This window comes from Xenopus laevis, chromosome 7S, assembly GCF_017654675.1.
Source record: "Xenopus laevis strain J_2021 chromosome 7S, Xenopus_laevis_v10.1, whole genome shotgun sequence".
NCBI classification, from domain to species: Eukaryota; Metazoa; Chordata; class Amphibia; order Anura; family Pipidae; genus Xenopus; species Xenopus laevis.
The window spans coordinates 85,158,046-85,167,374 of record NC_054384.1 but is presented as its reverse complement, the minus strand read 5'-3'; positions in this window follow the sequence as shown (position 1 = coordinate 85,167,374).

Below are 9,329 nucleotides of genomic sequence, written 5' to 3'. Positions count from 1 at the left end.
TAGATAGATAGATAGATAGATAGATAGATAGATATAGATGCAATGTGACAGCACTCCAAGGATTTACAACATGGAACTCAATCAGGCAAAAAAGGGTTTATTGTATCCGACGTTTCAGTTCCAATGTGGAACTTTCATCTGGGAAGACTTTTCCCTGATGAAATAAGCTGCAAATTATTTGTTTTATTGAACAGTGCCCTACTGATGGGGCATTATGGTGGGGGTGAGTTTATTCTACTGCATATTAATAAACATAGCATTTTCTTCTTTTTCACTTTATAATGTATCAAGAAATATAGAAACAAATTAATTACTTGTATTGCGAATATGGTTTCCTCTACTACATTCCAGGTGTAGAGAAAATGTGATAATTATTTTGAGGCAAATTGAAATTCCCTAATTAGCGATGGCAATAAACATAGATTAGTCTTTAAATACTTTTGTCATAAATATCTATTGTGTCTTTAAGAATTCTAATATTACTAAAAAGAATTTGCAAAAACAATACAAGAATTCCTGAAAAAAAGTCTCAAAATGTTAACGCCTGACATCAGCTGATCAGATAAAACCCATGACATTTGTTTAGAGGGCAAACCATTTTCATAACACCGTTCACATCAAGCAATATTCCCTAAGACAAATATTTTCTCCATGATGTCTTTGAAATTTTTCATACATCCAGATCATGATATACAATATCTAGTGGAGATAAGTCTAAATCAACTGACAAAGGCTTGACAGAGGGTCTAGGATGACCGGAAACATTGTCTGTTTTTGTTTTGTTTGGTATAAGCCAATAAAATTTCACCATTACATATCTCAGTGTGCTGCAATACATTTTCTAAAGCAACTTTCACTGAAAATATAAATTCAATAATGGAATTTTGTGTTTATGGTCACTGGAGTCTTACATTGTGTTATCTAAGTCTTAACTTTATATTTTCTCCAAAATGGCTGCCTCTAAGGGTTTCCTTGCGATCATTTACATGATAGATCACTTCTGGAGGATCATTTATAACGTACTGTCTGTTAATTATGTTACATTTTGTCACAAAAAAATCATCAGTCTGTCATATCTGACAAGAATGTAAAAATCATTTCACATCATATAAACAGGAGCATAAAAAACGTATCTTAGAATGTATACAATAAAAATGCTTCTTAAGTAAGTTAGTACACAGTGGATATATGTAACATAACGTTTTCTATATAATTATAATTCCGCAATTTTTGGAAAATCTTTAGCAGTTTAACTTGCAAGGAAAGGAACAATGCAATTTATTATCTGTTATTTTTTCTTATAACACCAAAACATTTTGTTATTGCACAAGGTCTGTTTTGTGTTTAATTAACCAATATTGACCCAACATGAAAAAATAGTATTTAACTGATCTTTATTTTGACTATGACACAAGTAAGGAGACAACACAAAACAATGAGATCAGCAATACAGTGTCATCCAACATGGGTAAACTATCATCCTAAAAGCAGTGGAATGCTGTGGGTATGACAAATGTATGCTGTGGAATTGAAGGATTACTTTTAGACAATAATTGTTAAATTATTTGTAATTTTGGATGGCGTTCAATACATTTTCCCCACTTGTTTAATTAATTTGCACAAAATATTGATTTACATTTTAAAATTCCTTTTTTTTTTCTCATCCGTTTCACAAAATTAGAAACTGGGATTTTGACGTTTTGAAGTCTATGCATACAGGCACACGTGATTACCTGCTCAGAGATCTGTTAAATTGCTACGATTCTCTTTTTTGGTGAACTGTTATTGCTGCTGAAAGCTATTTTTGTTGTTAAAATTGTTTTTTGGAAGAAAGCTGCATTTTTTTTCAACTAGATTGCTATAGGCTGAAATAAAAGCCATTTTTTTAAAGAAACTGTGGGAACTTGTCATATGGTTCAAGAAAAAAGATATAAACTTAAATAATAATTCCCGAATCACACCCAAAATGCAACTTTGTTGGAAAAAACTTAGAACTTTTGTTTGTCTCTTTACAAACGTGCCCCAATGCTTTCAGTATTGAAATCTTGCTTTTTCAGAATGCATTCTCCATTTTTCTGCATTCTCAGTTTTTATGTATCCAAATTGAATTAACATACAATTTTGAAATTGGAATTTCAAAAATATAACCTCTCATTTTTAAAGGGCAAGCCAACCTTAAAATAAAAATTTGCCTAAAAAAAGAAAACATAATTCTAAGCTACTTTCCAATATACATTTGTAAAAATTGTCAGTGCTTTGAAGTTATTTGTAAAAACCATTGCTATTTAAAGCAGCATTCGATTAACTTCTGGTTGTTACATTTTAAACAATTTAGCAAAAAAGTCTTAGTTCCCTGCAAATACAGGTCTGTCAATCCATTAGAGGGCAGAGAACAGAAAGTGACAAACACTGTTTTCAATAGCAATACATATACAAATAACTTAAATACCGTAGAAAATTTGTAATAAATGTATATTACCAAGTTGCTTAGAATTATGTAATAATTTATTATTAGTATTAATTGTATTAGTGTTATTATTAATATTAACAACAACAGCAATAATCATAATAATAATAATAATACACAGTAAAGATGTCCCTGTCCAAAATATCTTGCAGTCTAAAAATAAAATCCCATATGTAATAAAAAGTTTGCCACAGGTTCAGTAAGCCATAGCAACCAATAATATGTTATACAAATACAAATTAGAAATGAAATCAAAAAGTCTTGTTGATCTTTTCCCCAGCAGAGATATATTCAGGGTAGTATCATGCTCTCTAGCAGCTCCCCCTGCCCTTGTGCTCACCCACTTTCTGGTGGTGTCTTGCTTCTTTGGCGGACCTCCTGCCCCAGAGCTCTGTCACTCACCAGTGGTGTTTTCCTTCCTGGTAAATCTCCTGCCCTAAGCTCATCTTCTCATGTCCCTGTGCTAGAAGCTGATCACCACAAGGGTACTAACCCCACTGTCCTCCTCGTCTTTGCTGTTGACCAGCTGCTAGAAGCACTGTTGTGCCAGTGCTCGGTCTAACCTGCATTCTGGAGTTGACCAGCTGCTATAAATGATAAAAAGCCAATATTTGTACACAAAAAGGAGAAAATGTGTCCGCGCACTTGTAATTATTTACAAATATTTACTTTTTATCATTTATAGCAGCAGGTCTTACTACTCAGTCACACTGTTGCTGGGGGACTTGATTTTAAATGCACAATAAATTTAGAATGCTAATGGACAGTGTAGGACTCATGTACTCATATGACGACACTGAGGAAATCTTTATCCTACATCAAGTATGTCGCTGCTACTAATATTGCTGGAGCATGACAAGAAAGGTCAGAAAATGCATTACTTTTTTTCTTCTTTGGTAAAGGAATTGCTAATCAGTTGTCAAGTGGAGAGAAGCTCATAGATCAAGAAGAATATTGCAGAGTGAGATTGTGCAAGTTTGTATGTATTTATATATGCACTCTGATGTGGTGGTTGGATCCCTGAGGAAGCCAATTATTGAAATTCACAGTTTTAGAGACTAACTCTAAGATGTGTCATTAAAGTATGTGTTCTATATGATGGATATAATTTTTGAATGGTTTCTACACCCCACACCTCTTGGTGGAGATTGTTTGTTTTTATTGTTATCAATGCATTTTTCCCTGAGTGTGCCCCAACCCATCCCAATAATTTGAGGTTTATCCATTCTTTCTATTTGTGATACTGCGAATTCCCAGTGCAATTTTTCCCTCTTATTTATATCTCAACAATTTATTATCCAAAAAAGTGTATTTGGGGTTGAATAATAGGAAAAATGGCTGAAAAGCTTCCTAATTTGTATCTGAAACGTGTATGTAGGTAGTGCTTGGGTGGTCTGACGTGTCCTGAATTTTTTTAACCACTTTGTATAGTCTCCCAAATTCATAAATTATTCTAAAGGGTATACACTATTTAAGTGTATTTAGGTGTATCCACATAACTTATAGCTTCTGTTCAGGACATGGGGTACAAGGGTTTATACAGTAGGTAGCAAAACTATCTTACTTCCTTTTTAGATAACTATTTAGTTCTATCTTTGCCATGGTTCATTCTACTGTTTGGAATTTTAACCATTGCACTGCATGATCAATTTTTTTTTGTATTCCTGTATACTTTCTTTCACCATAGATGACGTCTGTCTAATGTATAGCTGGTCACAGGATAGCCCCCTCCAAAATTTGCATTGCATGTGTACCATTCTTTCTTGGAGTGTATCATCTCAGAAACACTTTGCTTTGCAGATGCTTTATCTTGACTAACTGGGATTATGTCAAATATTATTGTTTGAATAGGATAAAATGAATCAAAATGTAATACGGTACTTTTGTAGAGAAGAATGAGCCTACCATGTTTTTGCCGATTACAGTATCATGGAAAGCAACCATGTTAAAATATGCATGTATTGTAAAATTACCACACAACAATGCAGAATTAATTTGAACATGTCATCTATAAAGCATCTGTCATCTGTAAAGCAGCACACTGCATACTGTACAACAGGTACACAACAGTACATTTTGTATAAACATATTTATCATCAAAATTATTCATAACAATATTTGTTTTGGACCAGGCTATGGAATTATACCTCTTATCTACAAGAAACCAGTTGGAGGTCAATAAGATGAACCTTTTCTGAGCCTATCACATGACCATGGTCAGTCTTAACGTAGTCAACTTACACACCCCCATCATGTGGAATGGAGATCATATTAATTAATTTATGACTTAATAAATTAATGTTTTTTGAGGTGTCAAAACTATCCAGTTACTATGTATTGTTTTCATTTAGATATTTCATAAAACTGGTACTTTACTTCAGATAATTGGATAGGATGTTACCACAAATTAAAATGAACAGCAATTATTTAGCAATCTATTATACAGTTTTGTGTAAATAGTATTTCTTTCATTAATATCACATAACCCACTGTCATGTAAGAATCAATGAGAACCATTGATTGATGTAGTTAAACCTGGATTTTTCATCGTACAAAATCAATGTATTCTCCAAGTATGTATGATTTCCCCTTAAGACATCTTCTGATGTTTTTACATATAATAATGTTGATCAACATCTGTAATAAGTTTTGAAAGGGTGTGATATATATTGAATGAAGTTCAGTTGTTTAAATAGTTTGCAAATATTTGCATTTACTGCATTAAATGCACATTTTGGCAGTTCAACTCCAGTTATCAATGGAGAGCACCAATGGCTGTAAGAATATCATGTTCAGTTGCTATATCTTGAACTACATAATGCGATCCAAGTTTGGCTGTAAAGTCTTTGAAGTGCTAAGTATCTGCAAATCAAACTTTCAGGTGAGTAGCTACTCCCTATTACTCCCTATTGGCAAAGAGCAAAACAATTAGTGAAGTTTGTCATGTTTTAACCACAATGCTGTGTTTTTCCAAGACTTCAAGCTTCATATTAGCTATGGCAATGTTTTGCACCTTCTAGCCCTAAATGAGCCTTAATAGGGCAGGTGTTGTATGTATTTGGGTGCTGTTTTTGACACATACAGTATCTCCAAATCAAATTCTCCATCCTCTGAGGAAGTCGTAGACGAAACGTGTAAGGCTGGTGATGTCGCTGGAGAGCGCCCCATCGGTTAACACGAGGAAAAGAACGCTGCTAGGAGTTCCAAAGCCACTTTGAGCAATCTGGCCAAAAGACTCTGTGCGGACATTTTACGGGGGGCGGTTCTCAACAGGACAACACATAGATATGCATTTAAATTGTGAATGCCATCCCACACTGGGAGGCGTGCTTCAAGTTTGAGGAGATTTATTGGGGAGATCTGGTGCGTTCACTAAATTTAAGAGAATCGTTCTGGATCCTAAAATTGGAGACTAGGATACCCAATGGTTTGAACACCAGACACGATTTATCATATCTATACTAGTACTGACGAGTCAATGGATCGGTGCTGGGTTTAATCTTCTCCCCCCTCCCCCCTCTTTGCCTATTTACATTTTTCTATTTACATATTTACATATTTACATATTTATATATTTATATATCTATTTACACACTTGTTGACCATATAGGTTTACCCCCAGATAGTTAACTATTAATTATTAACTATCCCATTCTCCAGGGATTAGAGAGATACACACATTTATATAAGGATCATTATTTTTTGACAACAGTATGGTTTTAATATACAAAATGAGGTTTTTACCTTCAGTAGATGTAGAGTAGAGTGTTTTTATAGTGACAATAAAGTATGTGAATTTTAAACGTTTTACAATGTTGTGCCCAGTAGGGGTCGCTATCTACATTTTGTATATAACCTGTCTGTGTTGCTCAGGATGTATGCCTATGATTAAGGGAGTGATTCCCGAAACGTGTAGGGCGTTGGATCCTTACAGGAGTATGGAATAAATCTATATTCCTTTGTACCGGAGTGCCATCCTTTTTCTTGGTGTTTAATTGGATTTCAGCAGTGGGGACGCTGCGGACAGAGCACCGACTGGAGCAGCAAAAAGGGAGTGTGAACCTTGATCGGTCCTTTTTCGGTGAGGAGATTTATATACATGCATTTGAACATAATCTGTTTGTGAGTACCCATCAGGATAGTTTAATACAAGGAGAGTTTTAAATAAATCCTTTATATATATATTGCCTATGGTGGTGGTGAAGAAGGGTCTACATGTAGGGGCACATTTACTATGGGTCGAATATCGAGGGTTAATTAATTCAAAGGATTTTAATCCATCGATCGAACGATTTTCCTTCAATCACAAATTGCCTAGAAAGCCTATGGGGGCCTTCCCCATAGGCTTTCATTGGTGCTCGGTAGGTTTTAGGTGGCGAAGTAGGTGGTCGAAGGTTTTTTTTAAAGAGACAGTACTTCGACTATCGAATGGTCGAATAGTCGAACGATTTTTAGTTTGAATCGTTCGATTGGAAGTCGAAGTCTTAGTCGAAGGTCGAAGTAGCCAATTCGATGGTCGAAGTAGCCAAAAAAATACTTCAAAATTCGAAGTATTTTTCATTCTAATCCTTCACTCAAGCTAAGTAAATGTGCCCCTTAGTGTGGTGATTATAACTAACAACCTTCAAACAACAAAAAGGGGTCATATACGCCAAACAATATTGCCCTATGTTTGTTTGTTTCATCCTGTGCCTCTGGCACTGTCTTTTGTTATAGGTATTACAATACAAAAAAAGCTATCCTTTAAAATCAATTTATTCCCTTAAGAAATAAATGTTAAAACATATTTTGAAACTAAACTGAGCTATATTGAAGGAAACAAGAAGGAAGACTATTAAAATGTCACAGGGGACAGTTGAATTATTGAAAACCTAAAGTCTAGTAAAGAAGTAACAATGAAAGACAAAAACCGGGAACAACTTGAAAGAGCATTATGTAGGTTACAGGTTATACTTTAAATAACCTCACATTTTTAAATAATAGCAATGTTACCTTATATATTAAAGATATTGAAAATAAAATATTTCCCTATTGTTTCCTAATAATATTATTGGCATGCTGAGAGGCATTTAAAACAATATATCTATGGTGTATCTAAGGTCACTTAAAAGTACCTTTGAAAATAATGTAAACTGTAGCAAGCAATGCTAGTCAGCATTAGCAAGGGTTAGCACAATATTGTCCTGTATTAAAAGTGGTACCAATTTGTAGGAGGAGAAACTTATTCTTTCCATCTACAAATCCCTGTTAAGGCCCCCATCTAAAGTATCTAAAATTATTGAAATAGTGGGAATCTGCAAGTTATACTGATCAATTTTATGAATTTTGTATATAATAAAGGGATACAGAAATTAGGCACTTAATTAGGCAATGAGATCATTATATATACATATCATTCAACTTGTGATGGGCAAATTTGTCTGAAACAGGTGAAAAATTCACAAAACGTGAATTTTGACACCAAAATCAATTTGCAAAATGCGAATTTTGACGCCGGCGTAAATTTGCGGGTGCCAAATTGACGCCCACGACAATTTCAACACCGGCAACAACTGACGCGCATTAAAGTCAATGAGTGTCTGTTTACTTGTTGACGGCTAGGGATGTAGCGAACCGCCGATAATGTGTTCGCGAACGCCGTTCGCGAACACCGGCAAAAATTGCGAACAGTTCGCGAACTTCGAACATCCGAAAATCGTTCGATTCGAACGATCGAAGGATTTTAATCGTTCGATCGAACGATTTTCGTTCGAATCGAACGAAAATCGTTCGATTTTAGCGATCTAATGGTCGAATGGTCGAACGATTTTGACGCGAACGCCTATTGGCGAACGTCGCGCGACGTTCGCGAACTTGCGGCGGACGCGAACAGCCGATGTTCGCGCGAACAAGTTCGCCGGCGAACAGTCCGCGACATCCCTATTGACGGCATCGGAAATATCGCTGCTAAAGCTATTGATCCTTTCTCTCATAATTGGAAACTATATCTGGTACTTTGGCGAATGGTGAGAGCAAAGAGTTGTAGAGAATAGTAGCAAATATTCCAAGAAAATATGGGAGATGGTGCATGTTCCTATGTTGCCTATTTTAGTTATCAAAGGCAATGGTCTAATCTATAATCACTGTCTTTTACATAAATTAATTTCAGGCAACTATTTATAATATATATATGAATATATATTAATATAGACCATGTGCAGTAGATGCTGTTGATGCTGTTGAATATTTGGACATGACTATTTCTCATATGTTTATACTGTGCAGTATATGCCATTCAGAATGAAATGTTAAGTGACATACTGTACAGGTCAACTGTGATTTAAATTTTTAATGTCAAATTGTGCTCATTAATAGGGATGGGCGAATTTTTTCGCCCCGTTTGGCCGAAAAAATGACGCCCATAGACTTGTATGGAGACGTGCGTCAAAAAAAAAAAAGACGCGCGACAAAATAATTTCGCCGCGTGACAAATTTTTTTTGACGCCCATAGACATTTCGCCAGCGGCGAATTTTTGGCGAAACTAAACGGGTCAAATTCGCCCATCCCTGCTCATTAAAAAGCACTACTCACTGCCTTATGTTGGGCACATTTAACAAACCCGCTGTAGTGATCTTACCTGGTGGTCTAGTGGGGGGAAGGCAGGGATGCCCGCCACGCTGTGTGGTCTCTGCCAGTAGGCCGCAGGCGCCTGCTCATTAGGGTGCGCGGCGTGCTGCTGACTCATTTAAAGGCGCAGGTGCGCTGGTGTGATGACATCAGTGTGCAAGGGTGCGAAATTCAAAAAGTATAAATAGCCTAATAGGGCTTCCAGACCTTGCCCATTATAGCAGTTTGTTCCTGGTGCTATTTGAGCTTTTGCTA